This window comes from Cynocephalus volans, chromosome 3 (genome assembly GCF_027409185.1).
Source record: "Cynocephalus volans isolate mCynVol1 chromosome 3, mCynVol1.pri, whole genome shotgun sequence".
Classification (NCBI taxonomy): Eukaryota; Metazoa; Chordata; class Mammalia; order Dermoptera; family Cynocephalidae; genus Cynocephalus; species Cynocephalus volans.
In genome coordinates this window covers 105,954,416-105,969,978 of record NC_084462.1, presented here as the reverse complement: position 1 = coordinate 105,969,978, position 15,563 = coordinate 105,954,416, and positions in this window count along the sequence as shown.

The window sequence follows — 15,563 nt, the reverse complement described above, 5'->3', positions numbered from 1 at the left end:
GCTGGAAGCAGAGAAAGCTGAGACAGACAGACTCTCATGTGCTCTTCTTTTAAAGCCCTCAGAACCATACACCTGACCACCATTTGTAATCAATATGATTTGGCATGTTCTGCCCCTGGACCCCCCAAATTCATGTCCTTTTTACATGCAAATACATTCATTTCATCCCCACATTCTTAACTTGTTTCAACTTGAGAGACCAAAGTTCAAAGTCCCATCTGTGAAATTAATACAATTTATCTCCTTCCAATATACAGTGGTGGGACAAACATTGGGTACATACTCCCTTTCCAAAAGGGAGAAAAGAAAGGAGTATCAGGTTCTGAGCAAGTCTGAAATCCAGCAGGGCAGGCATTAAATCTCAAAGATGGTGAATCATGTACCTCGAGTCCATGTTCCATGTCCTCTGCGTGCTGGTGTGGGGGTTGGGTCCCCAAGTCCTTGGGCAGCTCTGCTCCTATGGCTTTCCTGGTTACAGGCCACACTTCAGCAATCCCAGGCTGTCATTCCATTCTGTCACTCCACAGGCCTGGGGTCTCTGTGGCAGTCCTGCTCTCATGGCTCCACTAGACATGGCGCTGATGGGGTTTCTCTGCTGCAACTCTGAACCCACCTTTCCACTTGGCATTGCTCTAGCAAAGGCTGTCTGCAGTGACTCTGTCCCCGTGACAGATCTCTTCCTGGCCCCCCCCCCCGACTTTTCCATACATTCTTTGAAATCTGGATAGAGGCTCCCAAGCCCTCTGAGCTCTCGCATTCTGTGAGCCTGAAGAACTAACACCACATGGACTCCACCAAGGCTTCTGGCTTGTATTTTCCAAAGTTGCAGGTCCAGCCATCCCTGGGGCCAATTTATCCACAGCTGGAGCAGCCAAAGTTGCCAGGGTGCTGGTGCTAGAAGCAGTTTCCCAAGGTGACCCTGAGCAGTGAGCCCGTGGAGGGCTCTTCAAGCCAGTTCCCCAAGACCATTTTGTCTCCCTAGATCTTTGGGCCTGAAATGGAAGAGGTGGCCCCAGAGCCTTCTGCAATGCCTTCAGGGCCTTTTTCTCCTTCTCCTGACAATCTCATTCTTTTGTGTTAATCTCCTTAGTACCATTGAATTTTCCTTCTGCAAATGCTCTCTGTTTCTCTACCACATGGCCAGGCTGCAAATTTTCTAAATCTTTATACTCTGCTTCCCTTTTAAATTCTGGCTTTATGTCATGCCTTTGCCACCATAACTCAGAGTAGGCTCTTACAAGTATGCATGCAGCTTCCTTAATGCTTTGCTGCTTAGAAATTTCTTCCACCAAATACTCTGGTTCATGACTCTTAAGTTCCAACTTCCACACAGTCCTAGGGCATGGACACAATGCAGCCAAGTTCTTTGCCAGTTCACAGCAAGGGTGATCTTTGCTTCAGTTTCCAATAAACTCCTTATTTCTATCTGAAATCTCCTTCGAATGGTCTTTACAGTCCATATTTCCATAAGCATTCTGCTCATCACCATCTCATAGGTCTCTAAGACATTCCAAACTTTCCCTCATCTTTTTATCTTCTTCTGAGTCCTCCAAACTCCTCCAAACTCTCAACCCCCAGTTCCAAAGCCATTTCCACATTTTCAAGTGTTTGTTATGAGCAACAGCCAACTCCTGGTACCAATTTTCTCTTTTAGTCCATTTTGTGTGGCTATAACAGAATACTTGGCACTAAGGGCTTCCATGGCCAGGCCTACTGTTCTGGACCCCCCTGCTGCTAAGAGCCCCCCTTCTGCTAAGGGCCTCCCTGGCCTGGCCTGGCACTAAGAGGCCCAGTGGCCTTGCCTGTCTCTAGGGTTCCCTGCCCTGCCCTGCCTCCAGGGACTCCATAGGGTGGCCTGACCTGCCACTAGGGCTCCCCTGGACAGGCAGGACTACCCCAAGTGCCCCCTAAGCTGTCATGGCCTGCTTCTAGGGAAGCCATGGCACTGCCTGGCCTATCCTTAGGGATTTCCTAGCCTGGCCTGGAGTGTCCCTGGGATACTGCTGGCCTGTCCCAGCCTGGCTCAGAGTCAATGACTCCACTGACCTCTCCTGGGCTGTCCCAAGGGACCTGCTGGCCTAGCACTTGGGGCCACCTCTGTCCTGCCTGGTGCTAAGGGCGCCCCTGCCTGGGCTTGCTTTCCACTAAGTGCTCCCATGGCCTGAATGGCCCCTAGGTCCCCTGTGCCCTCACATGTCAGTAAGGGCAGCTTTGGCTGCTAGGCCGCCAGATGTTGGGCCTTAAAAACTAATGCCACCTTAATTGACATTACAAGTGGTGCCATTATAGGCCCACAAGGGCGTATTAATGTGGCAACCTAAGATGGCGCCGGGAGGAAGTAGGGTGGGGGTGTCTGCAGGAACCTTGCCTTAGCCCTTATTGGCCAAATACGCGCTTCCGCATTTGAGGTTGCAATAGCTAGGCATTGAGACAGGATGCATGCTCTCTTGACCTTTAAGCTGATAAGATTATGTAAAATACCTCCCTTTCCCATTTGCCTTTAAAAGCAAGTGCTTGTGTGATAATAAACGGAACTGCTCGACAGAACCCCACCGTGTCTGAGTGTCCTTCAACTGGGCTGATTTGGGGGCCAGTGGCTGTGCTCACCTCTCTTTGCGGCTCTCTTCCCCTGTCTCCTTCCAAAGGGGACAGGAGGGAAAGAGGAATCCCGGGCCATTTGCTCGCCCACCAAAAGGAACGAGGCTAGGGCTGTTTGGGTCAGCTGGCGGCGGACCCGAAAGCCAAGGGCCTCATACTGCTAAGAGCCAGCCTGGCCTGGCCTGCCCAAGGAACCCACTGGTTGTTCTACCATATGGCCCTCCTTTACTAGTCTGCCCCTTGCAGACCACAGCCATAATTGACACCATGCCACTAAGGGTCCCACTTGACTGGACTGTACCTGGTCCCCCTTGGCCCCTTTTGGTGCTAAGAGCCTCTCTGGCCTGCCTCTAAGAGATCACCAGGCCTGGCTTGCCCTGCCACTAAAGGCACTCTTTGAATGGCCTGGACAATGGTCCCCTTGGCCTGCTTATTGCTATGGCCCCCTGGCCTCACCTGCCTGCCTGTAAGAGACCCCCTGGACTGGCACGGCCTGCCCTGGGGGTCTCTTAGAGGCAGCCAGGTCAGGTCAAGGCAGACCTGAGGCAAGCCCAACAAATGGGTCTCTTCTCTACACCTGGTCAGGGTCACCCATAGTGGCAGTGGGGCCCTTATCAGGCCTGGCCAGGGACCGTTAGTGGCAGGCCAGGAAAGTCCAGGGGCACCGTTAGTGGCAGGACAGGACAGGTGAGGTCAGGGTGTCTCTTAGAGGCAGGCCAGGCTGGGGGTGCCCTATGAGGGGTGTATCTTTCTTTCTTTCTTGAGGGCCCAAGGGGAGGTCAGGCTAGGGCTTCCTGCCTGTTAGTGGCAGGGCAGGCCAGGAGAGACATAGGTGGGCTAGAAGAAGGAAGAAAACATAAAAAGAAGGAAATAAGGAAGGAAGGAAGGAAAGAAAGAAAGAAACAGACCTCAAAGAAAGAAGGAAAGAAATAAGGAAAGAAAGAAGGAAGGAAGGAAAGAAGGAAAGAAAGAGCCCCCAAGAAAAAAAGGAAAGAAAGAAGGATGGAAGGAAGGAAAGAAAGAAAAAGAAGCAAAGAAAGGAAGGAAGGAAGAAAAGGCAGGAACAGAAGGAAGGGAAGGAAAGGCAGGAAGAAAAGGAGGAAATGGAGGGAGGGAAAGAAAGGCAGGAAGTGAGGAAATGCAGGCAGGAAGGGAGGGAGGTACTACAGGAAGGCAGGAAACAAAGGAAGGAAGGGTGGAAGAAAAGAGCCCCCCTAGGCCCCCCTGGCCTGGACTGACCTGCCTCTAAGTTGCCCCGTGTTCTGGCCTGGTCTGCCCTTCCAGGAAGGACTCTCTTGGCCTGGTGTCCCCTAGGGCTCCCAAGAAAGAAAGAAAGAAAGAAAGAAAAAGAAAGAAAGAAAGAGAGAGAGAGAGAGAAAGAGAGAGAGAAAGAGAGAGAGAAAGACAGAAAGAGATTGAAAGAGAGAAAGAAAGACAGAAAGAGAGAGAGAGAAAGAGAGAAAGAAAGAAAGAAAGAGAGAGAAAGAAGGAAAAAGAAAGGAAGGAAGGAGAGAGAGAGAGACAAAGAAAGAAGAAAAGATGAAAAGAGAGAAAGAAAGAAGGAAGGAAGCAAAGACGGAAGGAAAGAAAGAAAAGGAAGGAAGGAAAGAAAGCAAAGAAAGGAGCCCCTAAATAAATAAAGAAGGAAAGAAGGAAGGAAACAGGGGAGGGCAGGGAGGGTTAAGGGAAGGTTAGTGAAGATTAGTGAAGGGAGCATGGGAAGAGGAAGGAAGAAAGAAAGAAGGAATCCCCCTAGGGCCCCCTTGGCCTGGCCTGGTCTTCCTCTAAGAGAGCCCCTGGCCCCACCTGTCCTGCCACTAAGGGCACCTCTGGCGTTTCCTGGCTTGTCACTAAGGGTTCCCTGGCCAGGCCTTTTAATGGCCCCATTGTGACTAAGGGTGGGCCTGGCCAGGCCTGTACCAGAGACCCACTGCCTCAGAACCACCCTGGCCTGACCTGGCCTATCCTTAGGATCCTGCATCTGGCTAGGCCTGGTACTATGGGCCTGCCTGGCCCAGCCCAGCCCAGAGCCAAGGAACATCCTGGCCTGTCCTGAGCTGTCCTGAGGGCTCTGCTGGCCTGTCCTGGCCTGGCACTATGGGCCACCTCAGTCCTGGCCTGGTTCTAAGGGCGTCCCTGCCTGGGCTTGCCTTCCACTAAGTGCTCCCATTGCCTGACCGGCCCCTATGGCCCCTGTGCCCTCATGTGCCAGTAAGGGCTGCCTTGGCTCCTAGGCTGCCAAGGACCTCCTACTGCTAAGGGCCAGCCTGGCTTGTCCTGCCCAAGGAACCCACTGGCCTGGCCTGCCATATGGCCCCCCTTTACTGGTCTGCCCCTAATGGACTGCTGCCATAAAGGCGACCCTGCCACTGAGGGCACCTCTAAGTGCCCCCTTGACTGGCCTGTGCAGGGACCCCTCAGGCTGTCTCCCTGGCTTTGCCTGGCCTGAACTGGCACTAAGGGCACCCCTAGCCTCCAGGCATGCCCTAAGTCGTTCCTTGGCCTGCCCTGGCCTGACCCTAGGGCCCTCTGGCCTAGCCTGCCCAAGGGACCAATTGCACAGGTCTCCCCCTATGGGCCCCTGAGGCTGAACTACTGATAAAGGCACCCTGCTGCTTTCTTTTTCTTGTTGGTTTTTTTTTTTTTTTTTATAAGACGACCAGTAAGGGGATCTTAACCCTTGGCTTGGTGTTGTCTTCACCACGCTCAGCCAGTGAGCATCAGACATCCCTATATAGGATCTGAACCAGTGGCCTTGGTGTTATCAGCACTGCACTCTCCTGAGTGAGCCATGGGCTGGCCCTATGGGTTTCTTTCTTCCTTTTCTCTTGTATGCTTTTCTCTCTCTCTCTTTTTAAAAATTTTTTTACTATTTTTCTTTGTATTTTTTCTGTGGGTTTTTTTTTTTTTTGCACCTTTTTTTTTTTGTATTTTTCTGTCCTTTTTTTTTGTTTTCTCCTTTCTTGGGGCACTCTTTTTTGGTTTTCTTCTTTTTGTTGGGGTTTTGTTTGTGAGGGTTTTCTACTTTGTTGGCATTTTTGGGGGTTTTCTTGCTTTCATGTGGGCATAGTTTTCTTCTGTGGAGCTTTCTTTTCATGTAGGGTTTTCTTCTTTCTGTTGGAGTTTTCTTTTTACAAAAAATTTTTTAAATTTTTTTTCTATAAAGATGACCAGTAAGGGGATCTTAACCCTTGACTCGGTGTTGTCAGCACCATGCTCTCCCAAGTGGGTCATGGGCCAGAACTGGCGTTTTCTTTTTGTTGGGCTTTTGTTCAATTTGGGGTTTTTTTCCCCCCTTCTTTTATGGGGGTTTTCTTCTTTTTGTTGGGGTTGTCTTCTTTGGTTTTTTTTTCTTTGGGGGGGTTTCTTCTTTATGTTGTGGTTCTCTTCTTTTTGTTGGGATTTTCCTGTTTTGGGTGTTTTCTTCTTCTTGTGGGTGTTGTCTACTTCGTTGGGGTGTTTTCTTTGTTTTTGAGGTGTTTTCTTCCTCTTTTGGTGATTTCCTCTTTGGGGTGTTTTCCTATTTGGTCTGTTTTCTTCTGCTTGGGGTTTTCTTCCTTTTTTGGGTCATCTTCTTCTGGGTGTTTTCTTCCTATGTTGGGTGTTTTCTTCCTTTTTTGGGTGTTTTGTTCTTCTTTGGGGTATTTTCTCCTTTTGGGTGTTTTCCCCTTCTTCTTGATGTTGGATTCTTCTTCTTTTTTTCTTTTTTCTTTTGGTTGTTTTCTTTTCTGGCACAGCTTCTCAGCCAGCTCCATCTTCACATGCTCCCCGGCTGCAGTGAACTGGTGACCTCCATGTTCTAATTGGTCTGGATGGAGAGAAGCAATTGGCGGCCACCTGATGCAGCTGGAGACCCACGGCACAGGGAAGGGGGCACAGGGCACTGGCTCACAGGGTGCCTTCCCAGGTACCATTTCATGTGAGGTCTCCACCACCCCAGTTTACAGGTGGGGAAACAAAGGCCCAGGGGGCGAGCATGGAGGGCGGGCCGGCAGGGTGGGTGGCGCACCAGCCTGATGAAGCCAGTCTACAGCTCAGCCAGCTGCTCCTGGAGCTCACGGACCTGGGACAGCATGCAGCTGGTGGTGGCATGGTGGTGCTGTGAGCCCTCCAGCACCTGCCTGTGCTGCTTGCTTCAGAGCCCGGCAGCTGACCCCAGCTCCAGCAGCCGCTCCTCCTGCTCCCGGTTCAGGTGGCTCAGACCCTCACAGTCCTTTACCTGAGCCATAGCTGACCCGCCAGGCTCTCCAGCTGCTTCTGCAGCTGCTCGGCCTCCACCTGCAGTCACCGTTCTTCCTTACTGGGCCCTGATGGAGGCTCTGTGGGTGGAGGCTCAGCTGAGAAAGGAATGGGACAATAAGGGATTCTGGCTTCTGGAGTTGCACAAAACCCTCTTCTTGATCCACAGCTCCTAATTCAGCCTTGCCCCAGACCATGGCTTCCTGTCTACTCATTCCTCATGCCCAGATGATGGTCAATCATTCAAACCACTTACAAATAGAGTTCTTCACATTCTTGTGCTCAAGACAAATGTGGGTGGCTGACAATGGGCACCACACCCCTCTTTGCAGACAGGGACACTGAGGCTTAGATGAGTAGACTTGCCATCTGCTGGTGCACACCTCTTTCTCTTCTCCCCACCTGCTCCCAGGCCACACCAGCCCCAGCTGACCTGTCTGTCTGCTTACATTGGCTAAGCAGGTCTCCGGCTCCTGGACCTGATGCAGGCCCTGATCCTCCTTCGAAGCATGCACCTGCCCAGAGCACAGGGGCGTGAGGCATGGAGGGAGTGGCTGCAGAATAGAAAGGCTGCCTCCTCCCTCTATACCCCACCCCTGTAAAACCAAAACCCTGGGCTACAGCCACTCACTTGCTGTGGCAGGAGCTTGCATGTCTCAAGCTTCTTCATCTGGAGCTGCAAGGCCACCTTCTCCATCACAAGGACCCAAAGCTTCCTCTTCAGTTGGGAATGGTGACACCTGTGGTCCTCATCATTGTTCCTGTGCCCAGAGGTGGTGGAGAATGAATGGAAAGAATGAAAAACAGAAAAGAACACTTTGGCGATCAACACACTGACTTTGCCACATGACCAGAGGACCATGGCATGGGAAGGGGGTCCGAGGAACCAAGAGTCACAAGTGCCAGTCCAGAGAGTGGACATGAATTGCCTGAGGCCACACACAACTCACTGGCACAGCTGGGGCCAGAGCTTGGCTCTGCACATGTCCAAACCTGTGCATCCACCTCATCGTGCTCACACTTACCTTCCCACCTCCCACCACATCGCCCGCACTGAAGCCCCCCAGACCTGCCATCCCCTTTCCGCCTCTTACTTGTCGTCCTCCAAGTGCAGTTGGAGAGCATCTCACTCCTTCTTCAAGTCATGGTAGGACTGCAAATACAGAAAGGTGAAGTCAGGATTTGGCAGGGAGAAGATGTAGTCGGGGCACACTAACACCAACACCTACAGCAGCCATTCAGCAGTGACATTTCCTCCCCCTGAATCACACTTGACATCTTTTTCAAGGCATTTGCAAGCCCATGTTCTCAGCTGGTTTTACTAAGAACTCAGTAAGGGTAGAAGAGGCAGGGAAAGAGATCTGATTTACAGCTGGCTGACTGAGGCCCAGGGATATCGGGTCCTGTTGCCATTGTTATGACTATCATCACCATCGTTTGACTCTGTGTTGAGCACATCACCAGGCACCATGCTAACAACCCATCTAATCCTCACAACCACCATAGGAGGCAATTACTATTACTATCTCCATTTTGTAGATGAAATACAAAGTCTTAGAGGTTAAGTGCTAAGATCACTTACAGCTGGGATGTGAACATCCAGGTCTATCTAATTCTCTAAGGCCATTTTTCCCCTGGGGTGGAGGCACAAGCCTGAGGGCAGGTGGCTGGACTCACCCTCTCCACGTCCTTCTGTTGTGCGGAGACAGTGGTCAGACTCCACTGCAGCTCTTTTATCTGCACTCACATGAGCACAGGCAGCTTGCCAGATGTTCACACTCCCCTGGAATGACAGAGGTCAAGATGGAGCCCAAAGGACTCCCCCAAAGGCCTGCCAAGGCACCAGGTTGAGGGAGGAAGTGCGCCCAGATTCACACCTGCTTTCTGCCAGACCACGTGGTGAGCCTCGGCCAGGGCTCTCTCTAACTGCACCTTTTCAGACATAAGGACATCAGTGGTCTGAATCTAAGCCTTTGGGAGAAAAGCCAAACAGGTCCCGAGAGAGAGGGAAAGGATGGTTCTCTATGGGTTGTGAGGGATGCCATACAGTCCTCTCACCTGCAGTTGTTCCTGCAGGAAGTTCGCATGCTGACACCTACTCTCCTGCTGTAGGAAGAGGAAACATCTCTTACTGGGGAGGCAGAGATGCAACAGCAAGGGACAGGCCCCAGGAATGCCACCAATGGCCCAGGACAGGCCCACCAGTGAGACTAGATTCTCAGGGACCTCGTGGGGCTAAGGGTGGGGTACAGAGGTGAGCCTTCTCCAAGTTGGGAGTGAGCAAGACAAGCCTGCAACCTCTCCATATGAGTCTTTCCCCAAACCCATCAGACATGGAATGAGCGAATGAAGAAGTAATGTTCCTCTTTCCCTTTCATCCAGAGTTTCCTGGTGCTGTTTTTTCTGTGTGGAGAGTCACAGGAAAGTGACTGAGGTTGTCTCCCTCAGCTCCATTCCCCAGACCCAGTCCCTGGTGGGCAGGGGACAGGAACGGATATTCAAGGAAAAGGTCTCACCCCCTATGGGGATGCAAATTGACAAACTCTCCTCAAACTCCCAACGAAAGAGAATTTGGGTCTTTGTTGGTTTTCACTCACAGCTACAGAGCTGATCATCTGAATCTGGATTCTCTTTAAAAGACAGCCACAGAAACCTCTAGAAATGGAGGCTGAGAAAGGAAAGACTACCAGCTTGCGATTCACAAGGGCGCATGTACTCACCAAGAATCACACACGACGGGACTGGGACTGTTCTTAAGAGCAGGGATCCTGGGATCCTGTAAAGGACAGACGAGATCCCTGGCTCCCTGATGTTTCAAGTGTGCCCAGAAATCTTCCATTCTTAGAGCTGAAAGGGACCTTTGACACCCTCTAATTCTATCTCAGGATACTGAAGCCCAGGCAGGAGAGGTGGCTTATCCAAAACCAAAGACAAAGCAAAGCAGGAACTAAGTTGGGGGGAACACAGGACTTCTGACAACAGTCAGCTTAGTGTTTCCAACAGGGGGACCGCCCAGGGAACGTGTGGTGAGGACTCAAGCAGGGGTGTCTGGAGAAGAGAGACTGGCAGATAGGGCAGCAACAGAAAGAGCCATGCTGCATGGTCTGGGGTCCCTCCCGCTGAGACCTAGGCCCCCCAGCACCCGATTCTCCCTTGGCATCAGGAATCCCCAGACCTTTTCTTCAGAGCCCCAAGGAGAAATTGGAGCCCAGGATTGGCAGCGTGGAATCAGGGGACCCCGCCGGACTCTTACCAATTCTTGGATCATGCTCCTTCGACGTTTGTTTTCTATGTAGCTGGAGTACCGGGCTACTGCCAGATCTAGGTACAGGCCCTGAGGCACATGCAGAGAGGAGGAGTTGGAGGAGGTCTGGGGGGAGAGGTAGAGAGAGCAATCATTAGGGGTGGGGTGGGGGCTGTCTCAGCTGGCAGCGGGGCACCCAGCCCCCACCATGGGAGGTGGTCAAAAGGGGCCTGCAGGGGCACTTACCTCCATCACGTACCTCCTTCATGTAAACCGATGTCACAAAGGCCTCCCCAGTGATGTCACAAAGGCCTCCCCAGTGATGTCACAAAGGCCTCCCCACTGATGTATGATGTGGGCTAGAAGAGATGAGAGCGCATATGGAGACGTTCTGTCCCCCTCAATGGCTAAGCCCTCTGCTGTCCTTTCTTCCCCACCAGCTGGCAAAAGTCTCTTCCCTGCCTGACCTGGACCAGGCCCTCCTCCTCTAGCCCCTTTGTGCCCACTTCTCAAGGTCTCTCTCCTGCATTGCCCCTCCCCTCCCAAGCAGCACTTATCATGTGTGTGTGTGTGTGTGTGTGTGTGTGTGTGTGTGTGTGTGTGTGTGTGTGTGTGTGTGTGTGTGTGTGTGTGTGTGTATTGGTAGTATCCAGTAGAGATTGGTCCCTGTACCTTGGTGTTATCTACATCATCCTATGCTCCCTGCAGCGGGATCCAATGAGACAGCCAAGCTCATGGGCCATCTTTGTGTGTACAGCTTCAAGGGAGAAGACTCAGACAAGAGTCCTAAATCATATCCCCAGCAGAGGGATGGGTAGGATTCAAACCCAGACTTCTTACCCAGCCCCTGACACTTCTTCCATGATCATTACCATTACCCTCTACTGTCTCTTGAGCCCCCTCTTCCCAGGAGCCTGACCAGCCGAGACTCACCTCCTTAGGCAAATGGCAACCCCCAGAAGTGGTTGAATCAGGGCTACTGCCGGTTTTCATTTTGTTCTTTGCTCCTGGAGGACCACCAGGTCCATTTCTCCACTGGTAATCTCTTAAAAGTGAAAGGGAAAAGCAGTAACATTCGGGAGACCTACAAGCTCCTAAACTTCCATCTTACTTTACAGTTTTTACAAAATATTTTTACCTATATCATCTGATTTAATGCCACCAGCAACCCTATAAGGTGTTGTAATGATTACTAAATGGTTGAGGAAATGGACTGATAACACGACTAAAAAAAGGCAAAAATGGAATTTAACTTCAGTCTTCTGGGGCTTTATCATGAATCAGCAGCTGCCAGGTGGCAAAATACAAATCAGACATTGGGGTCCTCCCTTACAGAGCTGCAAGACCTGCACACCAGTACTTCTCAAACATTTACTTCAATGTATCCTAATGGCAGAAGACATGAGGGCACACCCCTAGGGATCTGGGGACCTAACAAAAAAAAGGACAACCCAAGCATCATTTCAGAGAGAAGTCTATTATGATCTTACAAATCCAGGCAAATATCACCTCTAAGTATAAAAGAATCAAGCAAATCTGATTCTTTAGACAGATGCCCCCTGTGGATCCTATGGCACCCCAGTTGAGATGATCTGGGCAAGATTCAAGCTGTGAAGTTCAGTTGCCCAGGATTTGTTCTACAGAAGATAAGCACATCTCCCTCCAGAGAGCACTGACTGAAAGGCGCTCTGGTCCCAGAATCCTAGGGAATTCTAATGTGAGATACAGACTCAGAAATAAACTGTAAAGTGTCTCTAGAGAGTAGAAACCTGGGAGAAAATCAAACCAAACCCACTTTCCCAACTGTCACCCAGAGATATTGTCAACATTTCAAGCTCACTGGTAAAGTGTAGGCTTTTCAGGTAGTAAATGTCTAAGTGAAGGGAGTGAGGGAGCCAGAAACCTCTCAGCTCTGGTCCCCCTAGTCCTGAGTGCCCTTCCAAATGGAAATTTGTGCCATGACCAGAGAAGCCAGAAAGAGGGTGAAAACACTTAGGGGACTGGGTCATCAGGTCAAAGGGCTGGGCTCCAGGCAGTAATGACAGGGGGTGCCTGGTGAGGGCAGGAGCTGGGCTGCTGAGGGGGCAGGGATGGCTGAGAAGACTTTGGTGAGGGAAGTCAAGAGGCGCAGAGGGGCAAGCCCTGTGTGCCTCAGAAGTGACACTGAGTCCTGCCCCTGTCCCACCATCAGAGGGGCCCAGGGCTGGGTCTGGGGCCTGCGACCCAACATGCTATACCTTATTCTCAGCCGCAGCCAATTTCCTCTGTCAGGTTTCCTCCAACATCTAGAGGCAGGGAAAAGGAAAGGGGGGCCGCATCACCACCATCCAAGCACTGGGGGAATCGCTTCCTTCAGCTAAGGGTGCAGATGTGCAACTGAGCCAGAGCCAGTGGGAGAGAGCAGTGCTAAGCAACACTGAAGTGGGCATGGCCACCCCATTGGTGGATGAGAAAGATGAAACTGATGGGGGTGTGGCCAGGAGACAGGGAAGGGTAAAGTCACAATGAAATCTGTGATTGCTGGCCCCGCCCACCCCAGGGAGGGGGGACCCCCCTTGGGGAAGTGGATGGGGCTCTTGCTTGGTGCCCATGCAGCTCTTGTGTGACCCTTCATGGTGGCTGTCACAGAATTTGAGGAACCCGGCAGAGCAGAGAGGCCACTCAGATTTCAGGACATGCCTCTGGGTCTCCAGCCAGTCCCTGAGGTCTCAGGCCCCCTCCTCTGGGCCTCCACTTTCCCTGGAGGAAAGTTACTGTTTTCAGTTAGACCTATTTTCAGCACCAACAAGGGGAAAATGAGACCACAAGGGGACTGGCTTCAGCAAATCCAGTGGCTGGGCATGCTCAGTAGAGAGCATGGAACATTTTCAGATGTGCCTGGTGCATGTAACAGGATCTGACCAATGAACATGCTCCAGGAAGAGAGTGACTGAGCATGTGTAAGATGAAATGTTGCATAACTGGGAGCCATCCTTTTAGTTGAATATTTATTAGATAGCAAAACTACAAAAGCTGAATCCCAGCCAAAGGCAGGGTTGTCGCTCACTTTTCCTGGACCAACCCACACTTTGCTGGCTGAGGGGTGTGTACTTTGTATCAAACTTACTTTCAGCAGCAGCTGCTCACTCTCTTGAGCCAGCCTCCCCTTTGTCCTGAACCTTAAGTATGTTTTTCTTGCTTTTGTGTTAGATTCGATGTCTGTACTGAACTCAGAGTATCGTGGTTGTTTTCCCATCTCATTTCAAATCCTCTGAATGCATCCTCAGAGCGTCGCACAGAAGTTCACCTTAACACCGCATGCTGTGACCTCACAGACAGGGCTGGTAAGGGGGGGACTCACTACCTCCTGTTTAGGAAAAGCACAGATGACACTGTGCATTGTACACACATCTTCACTGCCTCATTTATTAGTCCCGTAGGACAGATCCCTGAAAGTAGAATCACAGAACAAGAAATTTTTATGACTTTGTTTTAATTTCCCGAGTGGCTTTCTAGAAGTTTCCAATTTCCATGTACCAGCAGTGTGGGGCAGGGCCCGCCTCACCACGGTTTTCTCAGTGCTTCTCAGAGCTGTGTGTTTGGTTCGAAAGTATCTGCCAATTCGATATGTGGAAAGGGCCCCCTCTCGTTGCTTAAGTGCCTCTTACCTTGATCACTGACTGTTAAACATTTTTCATGTGCACTGATTTGTGTATTTTTTACTTTATCTTTCTTGTGCTTCTATATATTAAGTTCTTATTTGTTTATACATGTCCTTTGCCCTCTTTTCTATTTAGGTCTTTTTTTAAGGTCAATTTCCTGCTTCCTTTAGGTAGTAACATATTATTTATATGTCAAGTTGTGGCAAATGTTTTCCCTGTTGATTGTTCTAAAATGAATGTGGTGGCTGGGACCCCTCAGTCCCAATGCCTCCACCTTGGGACTAGCATGGGCGGACAGACCCTGGTTTTCCCTGAGTAAACTTCTCCAGGACACCAGTACCTCTCTTCAAATGGGGTGAAGGGAAGGAAGAGGGAGAGCCGATCCACAATGGCACTGTGTTTGCAAATCTCTCTCCATTAGTTCAGGCACAGGCCCAATTCATGGCAGGTCTTTCTTTCCCGGCAGTCATTGTAATGATGCTCCTTCTAGACCATAGGGGCTCCTATGGAGGAAAAGCCAAATGCCTTGGCAGGGTGGAGAGAGCCTCTCCTGCTCTGGCTTCCATGGCCTTTCTACCCTTCATTGCCTCTAGTCTAGGCTTCTCCCATGCTCCAGCCACACCGAGCTGCTCACAGCTCCCTGAGTGGGAAAGACATTCTACCCTGGCTCAGCATCCTTCCCTATAAGCCTCCTGCTCACTTCAGGCTCACTCGAGGCACCACTCCCCTAGGACAGTGCTTCTGACCTCTTGCTTGTCTGTCTCTGCCAATGCTGGGGGGCCAACTAGCACCAGGAGCTGGGCCTCTTCACTTCGTAATGCCCACTCATGCACAGTAGGCACACAGTAGAAATCTGCAAGGAAGGAAGAGGGAGAGAGAGGGGTTTTCCGTGCCTCTGTAGAGCTTGGATAAGGAAAAGTGCTTTACAAAGCATGAATCCTTTCACCCAGAAGGGCATTGTGGTTGGTGGTAGTGGTCACACGAGGGTTGGTACAATCTTCTGCATTAAAGTTAAGATGGGAACCATCAGGGAAGTCTGAGACAAACAGAGCCTCCGTGGGAGGAAAATCATTCTTAAAGGGTGAGGTGTATCACTTGGCAAGAGAAAGGAGTCTAAGGAGCCAGGGTGGTTTTATCTCCTAGTAACACTCCTTCTAGGGTTTCAGCAGCCACCAGTGAGAACATCGAGGGGATCATGCCATCTCCTCGATAATTCGCCTGGGGCCTGTTGTTCGATCTGCACAAGACTTTTCACCTGTGTTTTTCAGGCACAGGGTCGGGCATCCAGGAGCAGTGCCACACAGAGACCCCTGCGGGGTCAGCAGCGGAGCCCACTGCGCTGACCTACGACTCTCCTGCCAGGGGCTCTGCCAATCACTGAGACCCCCATCCTGGGATCACATCTAGGGTCCTGCACGCCAACCCTGCAGGGGTTGATGACTGCCAGAGTAGAGAGGGGTGACCCATGTGGAGCCCTTCCCCACCCTGCCCCAACGTGCTCCTCCTGAATCATGTTTCCTCTAGGCGGCCGTCCTTCCAGGGCTTCTTTATGCCAGATCTGAAGTGCTAAATATCGCAGCCATCCATCGAAGCACATCTCCAAATTTCAGGAGTCAGGAGGCCTACAGCATCTGCACAAGCTATGGGTCACAGTGACCCAGGCTCTGCCCCAAATGGGCGGAAAGTTCTGTCCCCTGGAGCAGCTGCTCACCAGTGAGCGTCTGCATGAGTCATCAGGATTTGGTTAAAGTGCAGAGTCCAGGGCCCTCCCTCATCCTGGTGGGGCCGGAGCCCTGGGCCCTGCATGTCCACGAACACTGCGGGGGACTCTGATGTGGAGG